This window comes from Staurois parvus, unplaced genomic scaffold (assembly GCF_062004578.1).
Source record: "Staurois parvus isolate SC_StPar_1 unplaced genomic scaffold, SC_StPar_1.0 ptg000394l, whole genome shotgun sequence".
In the NCBI taxonomy this organism is placed as follows: Eukaryota; Metazoa; Chordata; class Amphibia; order Anura; family Ranidae; genus Staurois; species Staurois parvus.
In genome coordinates this window covers 3550279-3572698 of record NW_028318190.1, presented here as the reverse complement: position 1 = coordinate 3572698, position 22420 = coordinate 3550279, and the positions used below count along the sequence as shown (strand labels likewise).

General features: G+C 40.8%; 1 protein-coding gene across 3 annotated transcripts in view; it reads left to right on the top strand.

Moving 5' to 3' along the window:
* AHDC1 (AT-hook DNA binding motif containing 1) overlaps nt 1-20848 on the top strand; it is a 148982-nt gene extending 128134 nt beyond the window's left edge. For all 3 annotated transcript variants that reach the window (XM_089686252.1, XM_089686251.1, XM_089686250.1), the window contains exon 5: nt 20280-20848. The gene's annotated coding sequence lies outside the window, so the exon portion shown is untranslated. The remainder of the gene's footprint in view (nt 1-20279) is intronic.
* The last annotated feature ends 1572 nt before the right edge of the window (nt 20849-22420 follow it).

Here is a 22420-nt window from a genome sequence, read left to right as displayed (position 1 = left end):
GTGTTTAGACACTCTTCTGTTTTTCACAGAAGATTTGTATCAATTGATTGTGGGCCAAGGCAATTTATACGCATAACAATACATGGCCGCCTACCCAAATCTAGAAAATTTGCACCTATCACGGTTTCTGAATTTAAAACTCAACGTAGTATGCCTGTGTTCTCTGCTGTTACATATATGCCCAACATGGACCAGCAATGTACTGGACTTTGAATGGTTATACTGGGATGATGTCTGCAACTACAGGCATCATCCTGGTATCATTTTTTTTATTAGCTGTTGGTCAACTTTCATGTAAAAACAATCCTAGTGGCCAAATAGCTGCTGAATTGTTTTACGAGAAGCGTGAAGTGACATTCCCCCCAACCCCCTCTGCTGCCTTCCATATTTTTCTTGGGCTCTCCTGTCCTACAGGGGAATCCGAGAATGCAGCCGGAAGTTCCACTGGTTGACCATAGAGCTGGTCAGAGACCAGAATGGAGCCTATCATCTCTATAGTCTAAGAAATCGGAAGCTACGAGCATTTCATCACTTCATTTTCTCAGGATGTAAACAGCGCCATTTGTACATTGGGAAAGCATCTGATCACACCGATCTTGGTGAGATTAGATAATGTAAGGGCAGAAGAGATATCTAGAGTCTGATAGACCCCAGATTTCATAAAAAAGAATATATGACAATGCCCATTGAAGTTATAGGTGATATTTGCATTCCCTGTCATAGCATTAAAAGTGATAAAAAAAAAAGAAGAAAGAGACCGTGTAAAAATAGTTTTAAAAAAATCGACTAAAAAAAAAAAAAAGCAACCTTGCCCCCCACGCGTGCACATGCATCTGTGCAATTACCAGGTGAGATAGTGCAATGCCTAACAGCAAAAAATGGCCTGGTCAGGAAGGGGGGTAAATCCTCAGGAGGGCACGTGGTTAAGCTGTGATGACATATCACGGGAGTTCCTGCATACCAGGCTTCTCTCAGCATCCTGGAGCGACTCACCGGCTTTATTCTGTATCTTTCTACTCTAAGGAAAAAAGAGGAATTATATCTTTGTAGAGGCTCTCTAGAGGGGAAGATGATTTAGAAAACAGTTACAAATAATTACAATTAAAAATAAAAATAAAATAGATCAGTGCTTGTACTAGGTTAATGTTAAGGCAGTGTGTTTTAGGTATGATTACATAATCTATTTAGTGTAAGTGCTAACATCTGTGCGTTTTTTTAGGTAGGGTAATACACAGACAATTGTTACTGGGGTACAATTCACAAACACAGCATCCATGCACGTGAGAAGAATTTATTTTTGGTTATGTTTTGGCTGAAAGTCATGGTAATAAAGTAAAACAAAAAAAAAAAAAAGAAGGCTCAATTTGCCCTGAAAAGTACAAGGTACATCTTGCGTGAATACACAAAATAAAAAAATAGAAAGGATATGTACAGTTTTACTAACACATGCTAAAGTTGCAAACTTGTGTTTATCCATTAAGGTTTGTTTTATTGACAATAAGCGGTTAAATTTGTTCGTAGAGCAGAAGTACTTAAATATAGTTACCTACTTTTCATGTCACAATTCTAAAAGTTCACATTTATTTCTCAGTAATCTTGTTTAAACCATTTGTAACTACAAAGGTTACAATTTCTGGGAAAATTGTGTGAAGTGTTCTTGCCTCCACCAGTAGTCTACAACTGGAGTGGGCGGAGTAACTGGGTGGAGTGGCTTGTCAGTCTGCTGCCTGCTCACACACCTGGGTTCCTATGGCAACTCACTCTACAGCAAGGGCAGAGAAGAGCGGTTAAAAACAAACTGCTCCAACTTGCTCACTTCACTGGCGGTTGCCATCTTCAAACGGTTGTAGTTTAAAAATTATAAATCATACACCGAAGAGCTTTAAAATGTGAGACTCACAAGACCCAGACCTACATTTTGATGTATAGTATGTCTCCGAAATATTAAAAATGAAGGCACAGGCGCAGTTTAGAAATTGCCCTTCAAATTTGAGGTGGCTAGAGTGGAGTTTCAATGAATGTCAATGGGCGGCATGAGTTGCAAACAAATGGTCATATTGTGAAAATTATCAGGACTATGGCTTGGCCGTGGACATTTTTAGTAGCAGCAGGGATAGCTGAACGTTTTGATATAAGATTTGTGTAGGTGGGCTTGAAAATGAGGGAGTGATGGCAGTTTAGAAATCATGTCCTGATTTTTCAGCTCCCACTTTAGCTTTTGTCAGCTCCCACTCTAGTTTTGAACATTCCGCCATTCATTCCTATGGGACCAATTTCACCACAAAAACACTGATATTTCATGAACCATTTGGCGAAACATTCCACAAAGTAATAGCACACCAATCGGGAACAATCCGCACGTTTCGGTATATTACTGTCTATGTAGTGTAAAAACTGTGGGAGGAGTTGGGGTGGTAAATTTGGCTATAATAGAATATATATGTGAGATAACAGTAAGTGGCCTTGCCAAGCAAGAACACTTAAATATACACATACAATGTACATGTATTAGATGAAGATAAGGATGCATTTTAGGGAATCATTTGTCATAACTAAGGAACTAGCGCTGATTTTTTTTTAGACACACTGACCAGGTAGATTTAGTTCTATTCTGGTCAAGATGTATGGATGCTTTTATGCATGAAAAGGAAAGTTGGGTCCAAGGTTGAAGCTTAAAGCATTTTTAAACCCGAAACCAGAAAGTGTGTTATTTCCAATTACCAATCCTAAGGCCTCGTTCACACAGGGTGTACTATGTACCATATGTCCATGCAGGTCCCTGTATATCTGCACAGGGATGCACAGGTGTTCTGTGAACCCCGTGCATGATGTCTGTTGGGACACAGCGGCTACACGGAGGTGTGGGTGACTGTCCCTGAACTCGCACTGCCTGCATTTTGGGACATGCACTTGAATTCACATGTATGTCCTATTGGGATACAGCAGCCATGTCTTTGCAGCCACTGTGGCCCAACTGATATCGGGAGGACTGCCTGCACAGAGATGCACAGAGCACCTCTGCGGGTAAACAAGGTCCTGGCAGATGTGGCTGCACTTTTTATTTTTTCTCCTATTTCAACTGTTGATCCAGCCAGTAACATACTTCCTATATTAGGGTGGATCTTCTATGGAGGGGCAACAGAGGACACTCTTGGACAGCAGCACTATATGAAGAGGGTAGTGTTTAATGAAAAGTAGATTTAGACTTTACATATATGAATTAAAATTAAAACCAAATTTCAGTCAACTCATTTACGCCATTACAGAAATATTTTTTTTTTCCTCTTTGCAATAAAGGCTTTAATCAGATTAATAAAAGCTGACCATTGTAAGCAACCCCGTAAGTATTAAATGTTTTTTTCAGCCCCTAAAGGCAGTAAAAACCCGCAAATGAGTCAAGCCCCCAACTGCTCCACCTTGAGATGCAAAGACAGTGGACAGGGATGTATATACAGTATAGCAAGAATGAACCAGACCCCCCCCCCCCCCCGTTCTCATGCAATGAGCAGTATCGCTCACCAAATGCAACCCAGTCATCTGAATGCACATAATTGTGTGTCTTTTTGAGGGTTAAAATAGCAAGTGAAGAGGCAACATAGCAGCTCCTCATTACCTGTCAAACACCATCTCAAAAGTGATTTGCCACGGATGACTCTTCAGGGGACAAAGCTTGTGTAAATGATCCCTAATTTCCACTTTTGCTGCCCAGCTCGGTCTGTTGAAAAACAACTGCAGGTTGACAGGTACCAGATCTAAATTACAGGGGGACCCAGAAAAGCAATGTTTGTTTTGTTAATGCCAGTTAGACTGTATCATGTATGTCATTTTTAATTTTGCCTTTAGTACTTTAAATAAACCTGTCCAAGGAAAGTATATAGATTGCCATTGATGAAAGCCCTTTAAAAATAAAACGTGTCTTTCATACTAATCCAATAGCATAGATAGTTTGAGGTATGCACCTGAAAAGGGGTTTAGACTTCACCTGCTGCATATTTGCTCTGGGGCAGTAACTCAGTACTAAAGCCAGTGACAACTAGTCCACTAGCGCTGGATTGGTGCATGAGTCAGGTTTAGGGAGAGAGAGAGGAGGTCAAGGGCACAACAAATAGTTTTTGTGACCTGAAAGTATAACTAAAGGTATTTTTTTGGGGATAGAGTAGAGAAAAGTTAGAATAACTGTCAGGTGTTTAAAGCTGCCTGTGCCTCCATTATGAAGATTCATCCTCTATTTATCCAGTTTACCATTATCATTGAAAATGAAAGCAGCAGGACTTGGGGGTGGGGGGGTGACACCCCTTTAGCAGGGCGAATAATTCCTGCTCAGCACCCTGAAATGTATATCCTGGGCATCTGGCGACATAATTTGCACATCCCTGCGGTAAAAAAAAAACTTCAGGCTTTAGAATCCCTTTAAAACTCTCAATCTCTATACATGTTTAGCATTAGTGACTCGAAGTATTGAAACAAGACAGCTTTTTTTTGTACAGTGGCAAGTCAGTAGTGGCATCCTCCTTTTTCTAAGTGAAACATGTAATATACAGTGTTTCAGATTACCAGTTCTTGGATGTGGAAGCTGTATAAGTTTTTTCCGAATGCTTTTTTTTTTTTTTTTTTTTTTTTTTTTAAACTAGTGATCCTGTCAGTAATCATTTCTTGTTTTAGAGTAACAACGCTCTTCCACTGTACTTTATCGAGAAACAGCATAGGCTGCTCAACTGATTTGGACTAAAAACACTTCCCTCTCTCTTCCTCTCCCTTATGTCAGGAGATGTCCTGTAGTTCACAGAGGATAACTAGGATAGCAGCTATAAAGCCATCCAACCAATTTACATAGTAAGGATTTACATAGTTAGTCTGGCTGAAAAAAGACAAAAGTCCATCCAGTTCAACTATTAAAAAAAAAAAAATTGTAGTCATATGCCCACAGTTGATCCAGAGGAGGCAAAAAGAAACAGCAAAGCATGATCCAATTTGCTCCTGCAGGGGTAAAAATTCCTTCCTGATCCCCTAAGAGGCAATCAGATATTCCCTGGATCAGCTTTACCTATAAATGTTAGTATCCAGTTATATTCTGTGTATCTAAGAAAGAATCCAGGCCTTTTTTAAAGTAATCCACTGAGCTGGCCAGAACCAACTCTTGAGGGAGTCTATTCCACATTTTCACAGCTCTTTCTGTGAAGAAACCTTTCCGCATTTGGAGATTACATTTCTTTTCTTCCAGACGTAAAGAGTGTCCTCTGTGATGACCTCAGGGTGAATAACTCTACACTGAGTTCACTATATGAACCACTGATGTATTTATACATGTTGATCATATCCCCCCTTAATCTCCTCTTCTCGAGAGAATAAATTCAGTTCCTCTAATCTTTCCTCATAGCTGAGCTCCTCCATGCCTCTTATCAGTTTGGTTGCCCTTCTCTGTACTTTCTCCAGTTCCCCAATGTTCTTTTTGTGAATTGGTGCCCAAAACTGAACTGCATATTCCAAATGAGGTCTTAGTAATGATCTGTACAGGGGTAATATGATATCTTTCTCTGGAGTCTATACCTCTTTTAATACAAGAGAGGATTTTGCTCGCTTTAGAAACCGCAGCTTGGCATTGGATGCCATTATTAAGCTTGTGATCTACCAGAACTCCCAGATCCTTCTCCACCATTGATTCCCCCAGTTGTACTCCCCCTAGTATGTATGATGCATGCATATTCTTAGCCCCCAAGTGCATAACCTTACATTTATCAACATTAAACCTCATTTGCCACATAGTTGCCCAATTAAACAGTGCATTGAAGTCGGCTTGTAAGTTGTAGACATCCTGTAAGGACGTTATTCCACTGCACAGCTTGGTGTCATCTGCAAAGACTGAAATGGGATTTTTAATCCCAGACCCTATATCGTTTATAAATATATTAAAAAGTAAGGGTCCCAACACTGAACCTTGGGGTACACCACTGATGACCCCAGACCATTCAGAGTATGAAGCATTAACCACTACTCTCTGAATACGATCTTTTAGCCAGTTTTCTATCCATTTACATACGGATTTTTCCAAGCCCGTAGACTTTACCTTACACATTAGCCGTGTGTGGGGAACTGTGTCAAACGCTTTTGTAAAATCCAAATATACCACGTCCCCAGCCACCAAGGTTTTGCTCACTCCTCATAAAAAGAAATCAGATTTGTTTGACAACTTCTGTCTTTCATGAATCCATGCTGTCTGTTGCCTAAAATATTTTTTTCCAGCAAGAACTCATCTGTGGTCTTTTATTAAACTCTCCAGTATCTTCCCAACTATAGATGTTAAACTAACAGGTCTATAATTACTTGGTAAAGAATTTGATCCCTTTTTAAACATTGGCACCACATTGGCCTTACTCCAATCCAGTGGTACTATGCCAGTCATTAAAGAGTCCCTAAAAATGAGAAACGATGGCTTTGAGATGACAACTCAATTCTTTAAGGACCCGTGGGTGTATGCCATCTGGCCACAGCAATTCGAAAATTAAGTAGTTCAATTGGGCTAGCTTGGCCAAACAAACTATAGTGAAAGTAAACATGGAGTTCGGCTTTAAGTGGAATTTCTGTCTTACACTATATTTAAAATTGTCTCCTCGCCCTCCTGCTACACATGCTGACTAACCTGTGTTAGTTTGTTAGGCACGCCATACACGGGGCAAATTTCTTTCCTGTTATCACGGGTTGCAGGAAAGAAATTCGGTTGATTTTCAGATAGTGATGACAGGGAAATCCCTCTTGTGGAGCCATTGTGCTCCCCCTGCTGGGAGAATACAGTGATTATTACTAGTGGCTACAACAACCGCTAGCGATAATCACATGCAAAATCCATCAGGCTGGTTGTACCCAAGTTGCTTGATCGATTACAGGAAACAGGACAGACACTACTGAAAATTCTCCATTCTAGTGTACATAAGCGGGTGGGGTCATGTAGTCTTCAGAACAGCTTAAATGATAGCAGTGCCTAGGCAGAGAGAACAGAAAAAAAATCAGCTGACATCATTTCTGGCTGAATCCTCTGGTATTTTTTTGCACTTATTGAACTGCTGTAACAAGTCGCTTTCAGTGATATAGTCTACAGACCAAACCTGACACAAACCAGAGGGGCTGGAAAGATTAAATAGAGGAAACCTGACCACAAGAATCCCAGAAGGTGCATATGAAAAGCCTGGGCTGCCTAGGCACCTGGTACACCTATATTTTTCACACTGTAAGAATTTTCTGCTCTTTCTTATGTGTTTTTTTTTTTCTTCTCTATGATCTGGGACCACCCATGGGACTGCATGTTTACTTTTAGGCGGGAAACACACCTTTCCATTTTGGTGTTTTTTCCCTGGTGGGTTTATTTCATTGAAAACTGTAGAAATTCAGCAAAATACTGGTTGATGAGCTTAGCATTGTATGTTGACAATTTGATGCTTTTCAATTGATTTCAGTTAAAGGCATCAGGCAAAAATGCTGAACTTTTAGGTCCATTGTAAATAAAGATGATTGGACAGTAGTATGATATAGCTCCTATTATATATAATACTCTGATATATATTCAGCCGTTTAGGGCTCCTTTGTCTAGTGCAAAATAGAAGTCTCCAGTTTTCTCGGAATTTCTGAGACCTTGCTACAGCCCTTTTCCAACCTGTTTCAGATTGTGAGTTCTCCCCTTTTAGATCTCCTTCAGACAGATTCAACAGCTTTGTAATATTTATTACAAATAATCCTGTAACAGTGCTGCCCAAACAGAGTGAGGGAAGTGGCTTAGATGCAGATTCCCCCTTTCAGCTCTTTGATTCTGTTCATATGACATGACAGAGCCACAAGATAGAGCCTGTTACACACGTACCGCAGTTCGGAACCAGGTGACTTTTGGTACCGGCTACTTTTGAACCGTCTTGTTGGAAAACCAGCATTCAGTCAGTGCTTGCAGCCAATGGCTGCAAGAGCTGATCAGTGTATTCTGGCAGAAGGAGGGAATTCCCCCCTGTCTGCATACAATAGTGCAGCAAGGGAGATCACACATCGTTGTGTTGATGAGATTTGTCAGGGTATCCGCACGACTATACCCAGCTTAATTCAGGGTTGAGAGATTTTCCACACTCCACCCAAAACACTGATAGGTGTGGGTAACGCTGTATTTAACATTGTACCTGTACCTCTTTCAACCTAGCAACTGGGGACCTCCATAAAAGTTTGAAAATGAACCAACAACTGTTAAAGTAATATAAACAGTAACTTAATAATGGGTTAAAAAACAATATGAATGTAATCCATTAACAAATAACAATATATCATCCTCACAATGATAGCAGTCATTTAAAGTGCTATTATGTGACAATGCTATTTCTCTTGCATCATAGATGTGGTTATTGGTATATTTGTATTTAGTATCTATGTGCTGTTTCCAATTTCTGTATCTTTTTTTTTTTTTTCCTTCACATTATTAGTAGGCCTTGTCCCTGAACAACAAAAATTGCAATCACATGAGTATGCCTGGTGATTTTTCATTTAAACAGAAAAAAACAGGAGCAGGCGGTGTCAAAGAAATACAATGTAACCCGCTCTTCCTGACAGCCACTGTGAGGGCTAATTCACAGCAGCCACTGCATTACAAAAAGTAGCATGATCCTCTTCGACACTACCTCAGAGACTCACTGCTTCTCTGTCAGTGATCCTCCCTTCTGGGTGCTGGTAGAAATTAAAATACTGTACCCCCTGCACAGCCCAGAACCCCCCTGTGTCCTTCAACCCCCTCCTTTTCTCTCCACCATGTCTGTCCTGGTGAATGTACAGGAAGCGCTGCTCATTGAGTGCAACCAGGGGTACAGTAGAGAAGAGACTGAGGACTCTGTTTCCTCAAATCTCATCCTGTTTCAAATGTGAAATAACAGGAGTCTAGTCAGACTCCTCATATTTCGCTGCAAACCCCCCCCCCCCCGTAGTAGGGAAAAAAAATATATATGTAATTAAAATTCATATAAACTTAATTTAAAAAAAAAAAGAGCAATTCTCAGTGTGATGCGGGAACACGCACACCATTGCATTTGTTGCCATAGTGTACAAAAACAGGTGGTATTCTTGTTGATGTGCTGAGGTGCCATTCATTCTTGATAGCGTAGGCAACCCACCACGACACATGGTAACCGTGCATTGTGGTGCACTGCATTTTTTTTATTTTTAAAAAATGTACTGTATATGCACCCTTTTAGTCTAATTTGTGCACTTGGAAGCCCATTCGGGTGAATGGGCTTTCCTTATTGCAATGCATGATAATGCATACGAAAATGCAAATCAACGCTTTGCAAAACAGACAATTTAAAATTTACAAATATTTGTTTATTATCTAAATACAGTTTTAGATTCAGCTTAGTTTTAGTACCTTATTTTTATTCTATTGGTCCTATGCTTTCAATGTACTGTAAAGAAAATGTACGGTTTGGGGGGTCTTTTACAAACACTGAAAGCTATAAGTGAAAAATAAAAACAAAGGAAAAATTTAAAAAATTGTCTGTCCACCTGAGTTTAAAAATTGATAGCAGGGCCGGGCAGTGAAAGAGTTCACATCCACAAATGACCTCAGCAGGATAACATAAGCATTTTGGTCTACAAACCTACACTGAGAAGATGGCGCTGGTGGCTATGCTTATGATTAGGGATGCACCGAAACTTCGGCCACCAAAACATATCGGCTGAATATAGCCATGCTGATAGGAAAAAATTTAGCCAGTACAGGTGCAGATACAGGGGACTGTGTGTACTGCAAATGTGAGGGGGGTTGGGGGCAGCATTGAAAGGCAGGAGAAGAGCAGTGTATACAGTGACTGGTGTCACTATGGGGTTTATTTATTAAAGCTGGAGAGGGCAAAATCAGGCCCACTTCTGCATGGAAACCAATCAGCTTCTAACTTCAGCTCTTTCAATTAAGCTTTGGCAATAAAACCTGGAAGCTGATTGGTTTCTATGCAGAAGTGAGTCTGATTTTGCACTCTCCAGCTTTAGTAAATAAACCTCTATATGTCGGTGCCAGTTTTTGAATGTAGTTACTGGCGCTTTTTTTTTTTTTTCTTCACTATAGCTCACAGAATTAGCTGTCACTTTCCCCCCAGCTAAAAGAAACAAAGTTTCCTTTTAGTTTATTTCCCCGAGTTAAAAGAAACAAAGTTTCCTTTAGCTCCGGGGAAAGTGACAGCTAATTCTGTGAGCTATAGTGAAGAAAAAAAAAAATCTGGCAATTACATTTAAAAATCGGCAACGACTTATAGTGACAGCCAGTGAGGGAGCCTCTCTGTATACACTGCTACCTCACTGTATACACTACTCCTCTCCTGCCCCCTCCACTGCTCCTCTCCCCAGCCCCTTCCCCCTACAAAGAGGACCTGTCACTCATATGCTATCACATATGACAGCATAATTCTTCAGTTTTAACACACAGTAATGCTTAGAGGTGCCTTGAAACTGTCTGCCTGTTGTATTTTTTTGGGGCATTTAACAGCATGTTCCTACTCCAAGTAAATTGAAGATGCTCCATATGTAAAAGCACATCTGAAATACTTGTGTTAAGACATACAGCTTAAACGCTTGTATGGTATAAAGTATCTTGGGCTCAGTTCACATTAATGCAATTTTCTGATGTAACTTGAGTTGCACAGACTTGTATGACAATGGAAATCACATTATTTTCAGTGGTACATGTTCACATCAGTACAATGCAGAATGGCATATTTTTGGAAAGTGTTCCTACTACTTTGGTGCAGTTCCAGCAAGATTTTGGCCCCACATAATACGCAAACCACATCCAAGTTGTACTACATAATCGCACTGAAAATTGGATCAAAATCATATCGCAGCAGTGTGAACATAGCATAGTGTGTTTGACTGCAGGTCTGTTTTTTGCTATGGGATTGAGTGTCATCTGAAAGTAAAGACATGTCAATGTCTAATTCACTTGACACTTTGATTATTCATAGTTGTAAGACGTATGTTTGCAATGAATGTGAAGAGACTGTGCCAGAGATAAGGTACTGAAAATGTTTATGTATATTATAAATGGTCATTTGATTATAGTAGTAGGATGACAAAAACAACTAAAGTTGTTTTTTTATGGAAAAAGGACAAATTTCATCTCTTTAGAAAGATTTTTCTGGTGACCTTTCTACGGATCTTTTTCAAACTGGCCTCATGCATTAAGGTACTCTTTTTGAGCTGGCATGTACATTTCTTTTTTCCAGTGACTTCAAGCAGGTGTTAGGACAAGTACCACAGTCTAATGTAAAGTCTTTGACCAGTTCCCACCCAGCCAATAGGAATATGACAGCCGGGGGGAACTCTCGTCGATGTGGGTGGGCGTTATATGACGTCCTTCCTGGATCGCACCTTGTGCTTGCCGTAGGGCCATGCTGTGGTGAGATCTGATACTGGCAGTGTTCTTGGACACAGCCAATGATAGATCTGTGTACCGGCCCATTGCCAGTACCATGTGACCTGCTATGATCAATCACAGCAAGTCACATGACATGTAAATAATGGATGGCTTTCTTTCATGCCATCTATTGTATACAATTATTTCATTAGCTGTGATTGGTCACAGTAATCACATGCACAGACCGGGCCAATCACAGCCCATCTGTGTCATGTGATTAGCCGTGGCCAATCACAGATAAGCAAAAAAAAAAAAAACCCTAAATGAATTGATTTAATTCAGGTAAATACTTGCTTATAGCAAAGGAATTATTTTCTAGAAGCAATCATATTGTGTAAAATAAATACTGATCACTTCCACAAAGTAGTACAATGTTACTATAGTAACATTACACTACTTTGGGCATAGTGTAATATGAAAAGAGAATCTTAAAAAAATAAATCTTTAAAAAAAATGTTTTTTTCTGTACTGTCACCAGTCAGTGTCCCTGATCACCGCCACACCAGTTATATGATGATGCTGCACTGCACTGGTGACAGTGACATTTTCCAAAAAATGATGACAAAAAAATTACAACTTCAAAAATCTCACCATGCCTCTTATGAAATACCTTTGACTGTCTACTTTTCAAAAAGGGGTCATTTGGGCGATATCTGTACTGTTCTGACATTTTTGGGCCTCAAGAAAGTAGATTGGCCGTCAGTACTTCAGGATTGATCAATTTTCAGATATATCCCATAGTTTGTGAACTCTGTAACTTTCCTACAGACTAAATAATAAACACTGATTTGGATTATTTTTACCAAAGAAATGTAGCAGAATACATCTTGGCCTAAATTTATGACGAACAATTATTTGCACACTTTAACAGAAACAAATAAAAACGTGTTTTGTTTTGGTTTTTTTTCCAGATTGTTTGTTTTTTGTTAATTTAGCAAAAAATAAAAACCCCAGTGGTGATTAAATACCACCAAAAGAAAGCTCTAGTTGTGTGAACAAAATGATAAAAATATAGTTTGCATGACCACGCAATTATCATTCAAAGTGTGAGAGTGCTGAAAATTGGCCTAGGCAGGAAGGGGGTAAAACTGCCTGGTATTGAAGTGGTTAAGCTGCGCTGATCAGCCCCTGGGCATATGCTCTTCCCCGATTCTTAAAGTGTGTACAACACAATAGTTCACATTGGGGGAATAGTTGCAAATTCAGGTGCACCTTCTTCGGTATAGTCTCTGTGATAGGTGTACAGACCTGTGTGTCTATATTCCTGTGCAGTCAAGTACAACAATTTGCAAAGTTCAAAAAACAGATTTACTACCGAAGATTAGAGATATTTTCACTATAAATGGACTCATAATTAAGAAGTGGTCAGGGTAAGGTTTAACACAGTCACATGAGGATTTTAGCCAAAAGCAGAAATTTATGACTCGTGCTGTAACCTTGTAATAAATCTGTCTCATGATGCTTCTTTTTAGTGTTGCTTTTCCTTGTGACAGGATTCATAAATGTGCCCCAGTTGAGTTTAAAGTATAACTAAGGGCAAAACCTTTTTTTAGTTTTCGATAGAGTGGAGGTGGATTAGAACACCTGTCATGTCTGTGCCCCCATTATGGAGATTCATCCTCTCTATGTGTTCTGTTTACCGTTATCATTGAAAATGAAAGTAAAAGAAAAATCTAATTTTGAGTTGTCCCCAGAAAAGTATTAGAGGGGAAATCTTCCAATGGGAACGCTAGTTCCGTTGAGCTGGGGGTCCCCAAGAAATTCCATTGAAACATATTCCTGCTGCTGCAGAGGGTTGGCAACCCTGTGTGTTGCAACAGTATGGGGATATGTTCCCCGTACCAGCTGTCACTTTATGAAAAGATTGCGGTTGTGCGGGGCTCCGCCCACATGGCTGTGTCATTCCTTCACACATTCTGTAAATGAATCAACTACAAGTACCAACATCCCTTGTGGATTGTAGTTCTCAATGAACTACCACGGCGCTGTGGTAGATCATTGATTCTTTCTGTCAATGTGAAACTGCCTGCCCATATGACGTGTAGACAGACCGCTTACACTGACAGTCTGCAGGAGTCCTGCATGGCACCAGTGACCTGCTGATGGCTGGTGCAATGCTTTCCAGGCCTCTTAAAAAAAAAAAAAAAAAATGAACTTTTTTTTACCATTAAAGGTGAACATATCCTTTAAGGGCCAGTTCACACTACAAAAATGCACTCGTAATACTTTTTGGCTTACAGTCCACACCACACGAGGTTCTGGTGCAGTTTGCCATGCTTTAGTATGGTTCTGTGCAGCTTTCATTGTACCTTGTAGGTAGGACTTTATTTTTTTAAAAGTTTGAAGTCTGCTTTAACCGCTTCCTGTCAGCCCTATAGCAGGAATACTGCTACAGGGCATCACAGGTGCGTAAAATCACACACACACATATATATATATATATACAATGGGGATCGAAAGTTTGGGCACCCCAGCTAAAAATTTGTATTAATGTGCATAATGAAGCCAAGGAAAGATGGAAAAATCTCCAAAAGGCATCAAATTACAGATTAGACATTCTTATAATATGTCAACAAAAGTTAGATTTTATTTCCATCATTTACACTTTCAAAATAACAGAAAACAAAAAAATGGCGTCTGCAAAAGTTTGGGCACCCTGCAGAATTTATAGCATGCACTGCCCCCTTTGCCAAGCTGAGACCTGCCAGTGTCATGGATTGTTCTCAATCATCGTCTGGGAAGACCAGGTGATGTCCATCTCAAAGGTTTTAAATGCCCAGACTCATCTGACCTTGCCCCAACAATCAGCACCATGGGTTCTTCTAAGCAGTTGTCTAGAAAACTGAAACTGAAAATAGTTGACGCTCACAAAGCTGGAGAAGGCTATAAGAAGATAGCAAAGCGTTTTCAGATGTCAATATCCTCTGTTCGGAATGTACTTAAGAAATGGCAGTCATCAGGAACAATGGAAGTTAAAGCAAGATCTGGAAGACCAAGAAAAATATCAGACAGAACAGCTCGCAGGATTGTGAGAAAAACAATTCAAAACCCACGTTTGACTGCACGATCCCTCCAGAAAAATCTGGCAGACACTGGAGTTGTGGTACACTATTCCACTATAAAAAGATACTTGTACAAATATGGTCTTCATGGAAAAGTCATCAGAAGAAAACCTCTTCTACGTCCTCACCACAAAAATCATCGTTTGAACTTTGCAAATGAACATATAGACAAGCCTGATGCATTTTGGAAACAAGTTCTGTGGACCGATGAGGTTAAAATTGAACTTTTTGGCCGGAATGAGCAAAGGTGCGTTTGGAGAAGAAGGGGCACAGAATTTAATGAAAAGAACCTCTGTCCAACTGTTAAGCATGGGGTTGGATCAATCATGCATTGGGGTTGTGTTGCAGCCAGTGGCACAGGGAACATCTCACGAGTAGAAGGAAAATGGATTCAATAAAATTTCAGCAAATTTTGGATGGTAACTTGATGCCATCTGTGAAAAAGCTGAAGTTAAAGAGAGGATGGCTTCTACAAATGGATAATGATCCTAAACACACCTCAAATCCACGGGGGATTACATCAAGAGGCGTAAACTGAAGGTTTTGCCATGGCCTTCACAATCTCCTGACCTCAACATAATTGAAAATCTATGGATAGACCTTAAAAGAGCAGTGCGTGACAAACAGCCCAGAAATCTCAAAGAACTGGAAGACTTTTGTAAGGAAGAATGGGCAAAGATACCTCAAATAAGAATTGAAAGACTCTTGGCTGGCTACAAAAAGCGTTTATAAGCTGTGATACTTGCCAAAGGGGGCAGTACAAGATATTAACTCTGTAGGGTGCCCAAACTTTTGCAGACACCATTTTTTGTTTTCTGTTATTTTGAAAGTGTAAATGATGGAAATAAAATCTAACTTTTGTTGACATATTATAAGAATGTCTAATCTGTAATTTGATGCCTTTTGGAGATTTTTCCATCTTTCCTTGGCTTCTTTATGCACATTAATACAAATTTTTAGCTGGGGTGCCCAAACTTTCGATCCCCACTGTGTATATATATATATATATATATATATATATATATATATATATATATATATATATATTATTATACAGTATTTATATAGCGCCAAAGGGTTTGCTCAGCACTGTACAATAGCAAGGGGGACAGAACATGAGACAAGACAGAAACAATACAATACACGAGGGGTTATAGGGCCCTGCTCTTTCGAGGAGGGAGGGGAAAGTAGTACAGGAGGAAATGGCTGTGGGGAATGGAGTGGTGGGAGGAGTGGAGGAGGTCAGTTGTTAGGTGAGGGTGAGGTAGGCTTCCCTGAAGAGGTGGGTTTTCAGGGTGCGCCTGAAGGTGAGGAGGGTAGGTGACAGTCGGATGGATTGGGGTAGGGAGTTCCAGAGGATGGGGGAAGTCCTGGAGAAATCCTGCAATCGGGCATGGGAGGAGGAGACCAGGGAGCTAGAGAGTAGGAGGTCCTGTGAGGAGCGTAGGGCACGGGTAGGGAGGTATTTGGGTATCAGGTCGGTTAGGTAGTTTGGGGCGGCGTTGTGAATGGCTTTGTAGGTCAGAGTTAGCAGTTTGAATTTGATGCGCTGGGCAATCGGGAGCCAGTGAAGGGATTGGCAGAGGGGGGTGGCGGATGTGGAGCGGTTGGTGAGGTGGATGAGTCTAGCCGCTGAGTTCAGGATCGACTGGAGTGGGGATAGCATTTGTTTGGGTAGGCCAGTGAGAAGGGAGTTGCAATAGTCCAGGCGTGAGATGATGAGGGAGTGTACGAGTTGTTTAGTAGTGTCTGGGGTGAGGAATGTACGTATCTTGGAGATGTTGCGGAGGTGGAGCCTGCATGATCTTGATAGTAATTGGACGTGAGGTAGGAAGCAAAGGTTTGAGTCCAGGGTGACACCCAGGACTTTGGCATGGGGGGTGGGAGTGATGGTGGCGTTGTTAGTAGTGATGGAGAGGATGGGGGGGGCGCGGGGGGGGGGGGAGACCAGGAGCTCAGTTTTGGACAGGTTTATTTTGAGGAAATGGAGCGACATCCAGTCTGATATGTCGTTCAGGAGGTGGGCGATGCGGGCGGAGAGTGAGGGGGTGAGGTGGGGGGTGGAGAGGTAAATTTGTGTGTCGTCGGCATAGAGGTGGTAATTGAAGCCGTGGGAGTGTATTAGTTTGCCAAGGGAGGAGGTGTAGTTTGAGAAGAGGAGGGGTCCGAGGACAGAGCCTTGGGGGACTCCTACAGAGAGGGGGAGGTGGCAGTGTTATAGGTGACGCTGAAGGAGCGTTGGGATAGGTAGGAGGAGAACCAGGAGAGAGCAGCGTCCCTGATGCCAAGGGAGTGCAGTTTAGTAAGGAGGAGAGGGTGGTCGACAGTGTCGAAGGCCGCGAAGAGGTCAAGGAGCAGGAGGACAGGGTAATGGCCATTAGCTTTGGCGGTTAGCAGGTCGTTGGTATATATATATATATATATAATTTTGCAGTTCCAGGTAGAGGGTGCGCGCGAGTCCTACCTGCACTGCCATTTGCAGCCTCGGCTCTAAATCACCTGGTCCTGGCCAGTGATTACTCACCGTCACCCGAGTTTTACCTACGGGGGAGAGAACTGTATGTAAACAATACAGTTCTCTCCCCTGTCAGCTCCAGCACACTGCTTTGTGTATGGCTCTGCATAGCAGAGCCATACACAAAGCAGTGTGCTTACAGTTGAAATCACACACACAGCTTACTGTGAAACAGCACACAGTTAAACCTTTGACCGCCCCACATGTTAACCCCTTCCTGCCCAGTGCCATTAGTACAGTGTCAGTGCTTTTTATTAGCACTGATCACTGTATTGGTGTCACTGGGGATGTCGGTGACACCAAGTCAGTTCCCCCCAGTGTCAGAATGTCCGCCGCAGTCCTGGTATCAGTTTCTGATCACCGCTATTACTAGTACAAAAAAAAAATCCAGTATATATACTGGCCGTTTATAAATGCTACAATTTTCACATAAACCAATTAATTTACACGTATTGTCAGGCTTTTTTTTTTATCATGCAATAAATAAAAACCACAGAGGAGATCAAATACCACTGAAAGAAAGCTCAATTCATGGGGGAAAAAAAGATGTAAATTTCATTTTTGTGCAACATTGCATGACCGCGCAATTGTCAATTAAAGTAACGTAGTGCCGTATCGCAAAAAAATGGCCTGGTCATGAAGGGGGGTAAATCCTGTGGAGGGCAAGTGGTTAAGCCCAGAAAGCATTGATGAGAATTAAAATGTACATTGAGAAAAAGAATGAACTTTTGGTAGTTGGCAGCCAAAAGTCCTGAAAATCATCTGGGGTTGTCTATTAAAAGGAACGAACTTTTAACTTTTATTTAGGATTGTTCCTGCAAATCATTGGAAGTTTATTAGTACATACACTGCCTTGAAAAAGTATTCATACCCCTTGAAATTGAAATGTTACAACCAAAAATGTAAATGAATTTTATTTGGATTTTTCACATTATATTTGTAAAGCATTTTGAAAACCATTGATCATTTTCCTTCCACTTCACAATTATGCGCCAACTTTGTGGTGGTCTATCACATAAACTCCCAATAAAATACATTTACATTTTTGGTTGTAACATGACAAAATGTGAAAAATGTCAAGGGGTATGAATACTTTCAAGGCACTGTATTTAGAGATTAACCACTTGACTACCGGGCACTTATACCCCCTTCTTTACAAGGCCAATTTTCAGCTTTCAACGCTGTCGCAATTTGAATGACAATTGCGCGGCCATGCAAGATTGTACCCATATAAAATTTTTTATTATTTTTTTTTCTCATAAATAGAGCTTTCTTTTGGTGGTATTTAATCGCCACTGGGTGTTTTACTTTTTGCGCTATAAACAAAAGTGCAAAAAATGTGAAAAGGGTTTCTTTGTTTCTATTATAAAATTTTGCAAACAGGTAATTTTTCTCCTCCACTGATGTGCGTTGATGAGGCCGGACTGATGGGCACTGATAGGCAGCACTGAAGGGCACTCATAGGCAGCACTAATGAGGTGGCACGGATAGGCGGCATTGATGATGGGTACTGATAATCAGCTCTGATAGGCAGCACTGAATGGTGTCACTGCTGGGCATTGACTGGCGGCACTGCTAGGCATTGACTGGCGCAACTGGTGGGCATTTACTGGTGGGCACAGGTGGGTGGCACTGCTGGGTACAGGTAGGTTGTCACTGGTGGGTGGCACAGGTGGGTGGCACTGCTGGGCACAGGTGGGCGGAACTGGTGAGTGGCACTGGTGGGCACCGATCATCAGGGCACTGATCATCAGTGCCGATCCCTGCTCTGACAACTGCCGATTCTTGGCAGTACTTTCTTCACACTCTGACAGCGTGAGGAAAGTGCAGCCGAGAACCGGCAATTGCATTTCCCTTTGATCAGAGTGTCATTGGACACTGCTGATCACGTGGTAAAAGGCCGTTGTGATTGGCATTTTACCACATCACGTGATCAGCTGTGTCTGTAGGACACGGAGATCGCCGGGGGCGCGCAAGAGAGCGCGTTCTAGGAGAACGTCATATGACAACCTCCCAGAACTGGCCGGCCGCAGTGCAGCCGTCATTTGGCTATCTGCAGTCGGCAACTAGTTAATACAGAAAAACTGTTTGGTTACTTTTGTGCAGCCTTAAATAGTTATCAGTTGCAGGTCCCATATTTCTTTTCTCACATGCTCCATTAAATATATCTTGAGCAAAGAACTCGAAATAATGTAGCGAAAGCTTGGAACAAAACAAAAAAAAGTTCTAAATATTAGATCACTGCCCTGCACTGAGAAGTTGAGGCATTACAGCTATATATTATATGTTCGTTCTGTATTTTATTTTCACCGTAGTTCATTTGAGAACAGCATTGTTTCAGTGTATCAAAACGTTTCCTTTTAAATCAATTTGTTTAATTGGAATGTGTATATTTTTAATAAAATATGGAAACAAAAAAGATACCTACAGTAGGAATAAATACCCTGTAGGTGTCACTGTTTCTGCTGCAGCTTATTAGTTTGCCTGGTGTTTCTTATAGACACTGACTGAAGCAGTGACATCTTTTGGGTACATGTAGGTAAAGCAGTTCATGAGTTCAAAAAACATAAATTGCTCAACTTATTTTGCTAATGCCTACATTGTAAAAATGTATTCATTGGCAAAATGCTTGCACCCCCACTGGACATAGTCATATGGCGTAACTTGGAGATACCACCCAGGCTCTAGTTACAGCATGGAAGCTACTTGGCCACAGGACCACCAGACATACTATACTTGAAAAGAAAAGACTGGTGTTAGCGAGAGAATGGAAACTGTAAATATCCACTTGGGATCGATAGCGTTGATAGCACAAATATTTAGGATCCTGTGAATCCACTCAGTCGGTATCCGTACTCTTTGCTTGGGATTTTTATTACAATCCAAACTAAGAACAGGAACTGGCAGAGGGGATGAATTTTTGTTAGCTTCATCTCCTGATACTGTATGCTGACCAAATTAATTGCAGTCTTCTGTCTGCTAATCCCTTATCCTGCCTTCTTCACTGTACTGTGATGCACACACCCAGAACTATGAGTCATGTCTGTCTCTTCCTTTTAACACCAATCTATATACAGCCTTTTCTTCCTGCTTACTTACTGAGTTGACTCTGTAGGGTTGGTTGGCTAGGAAACAAATTACTGTGTTGCCCATGACAACCAGTCAGCTGGTTGCATGCGTTAAAAAAAAAAAGTATGGAATCTGGTTATTATGGACAATGCCACTTATTTCATTTTTTTTTTTTTGTTCTTAATGTATTTTTTTATTCTTAAATCTACAGCTCAGGCCCTTCCCTCCACTGAAGCCAGAAGAAATGCCGTGGGATACTCCTCTGAGCAAGCACCAGCTACAACCATGAGTGCGCTCCCTGTCTCTTCTACCTGAGCTCTGGAACCTCATCCCCTCCAGTTCCTCCCCTAAGAAGAAATTTGTGTTTGTTTTTTATCTTTTTTGTTTTATTTTGTTTTATCTTCACAAAACCAGCAAAAATTGTACATAAGAATTTTTTTTAAATGTATCAAAATGTAAAAACAACAACAAAAAAAAATTATGCGGAGATGGGGAGTATGTGAGGGGTGAGGTAGGGACTGTGGGAGGGTGGAAAGTTTGTTATTCCCATGTGAGCAGAGCAGCCTGAAAGAGAATGGCAGCTGCTATCAAGGAAAGGGTTAAAGGATCCATTCCCTTTCCCTCACATACCCCTAATCCTGCACAACCACCCTCCCTGCCCCCCCAAAATTACCGGCTGCACTGAACTTGCGTATGTTAAAGCCCTACCACCACCACCCTTGGCGGTTAAAACTATTTATTGTAAATAAGGATTTCTCATAAATTGTGTATTGTCCAAAACCGACTTTGTGTTTTCAATGAGTGAATTACTATATGGTTTGTTGTACATAATGGATTATGCGGTGTGTTTGAGCTTGGTTTCTGGAATTTTTAGTCTTTTTTTTTTTTTTTTTTTTTTTTTTGTACATTGGTAATCCAAGGTGACAGTGATCATGACATGTTTTTCACTGGTCTTTGTTGTATCTCTCTTCTTTTATCAACAGCCATATGTATTTCCTCTCATCTTCCCTTCCTGTCCTTCCCCTTTTCTGAAATGTGTATCCCTCCGCCCACCCCCCTCCCTCACCTTCGTCTTTTATCTCCCATCATTGCTTGTCCCTTATCTCCCCCTAACACGTTCTTGCTTCCTTTATGATATTGTTTATCATCTTTATTTCATCATTTATGTTGCCATAATGTTCATGCCGGTCTCTGGCATGTCTTCAGAATCCTTTATAAGCTTGCATGTACATCAACATTTCCACCTTCAAATTTGCCTCACTTTTCTCAGCCACCCTTTTTAGATATTTTTTAAGTTCTTGTTCACTTCCTGTCACATCACATATCATTATATTGGACAACACTCCAGTATAGTCGCATAGATATACACATGCTTTTGCAGAGCAACCGAGCCCTGCCTGTTAGAGCAGCCCATCCTCACATCACTTTAAGGCCTGGTTCACACCTGTGCAGTTTGTAGTGCATTTTGCACTAAATGCGCTACAGTCCATTTTACGTGGTTTCCTATGGGGCACGTTCATATCTGTGGTTTGCAGTCGATGCATTTTTTGAAAGGATCAAGGACTTTATGCAACACAGTGCATTTTTTATTTAATAGACTTCAGTGGACACATAGCAGAAACACATGTAGTGCGTTTTTGATGCATTTTGCCTTCTTAACCTTGTTAAAACATAACAACAAAAAAAGGAAAAACGTGGGAGAAATGTGTGTGCAGAAATGGATCAAAAGCAAACTGCCTCAAGGTTTTTTTAATCCTATGAGCAGTTCTTCCACAGTGTACACCCCCACACTTGAATGTTTAGGAACAGTGGAAAAAAAACAACTGATTTCAGTGTAGATGTCTTACATTGCAAGAGTCAAACTTGTACACTTTTCATAGGGTTCAAAAAAAATCTAAAGGCAGAGGGTGGGTGGGCGATCCGCTCCAGTTCCCATTCCAGCTGCTCTTAGTACTGGCAGAGGAAAGCAGGGATCATTGACTCAGAGGCTCATGAACATCTACCTTTAGCAATCTCTGTTCAGGAGACTAATCAGTGGTTTACTATGCTATTAGCTTAAAGCAGTATTAAACCCAAAAGCAAACATTTATCATATTGCAGCTTACCAGTTCTTAGATTATGTGATTGCTGCAATCATTTTCTTTTTTTAAGCTTTGTTTTATTTTCATCTGGTGATCCAGACTGCAAGTCTGTTTTTCAAACGCTCAAGCTCTCTTTTTCATGTCAAACCTTAATCCCAAAAGGTAAATACTGTTTGCTGTAACTGATTATAAAGTGCTCCGCTGGAGTTTGGCTTCAATTAGTGTATTTAAATTGAATACATTTAACACTCCTCTTTTGCTATCTGTGTCC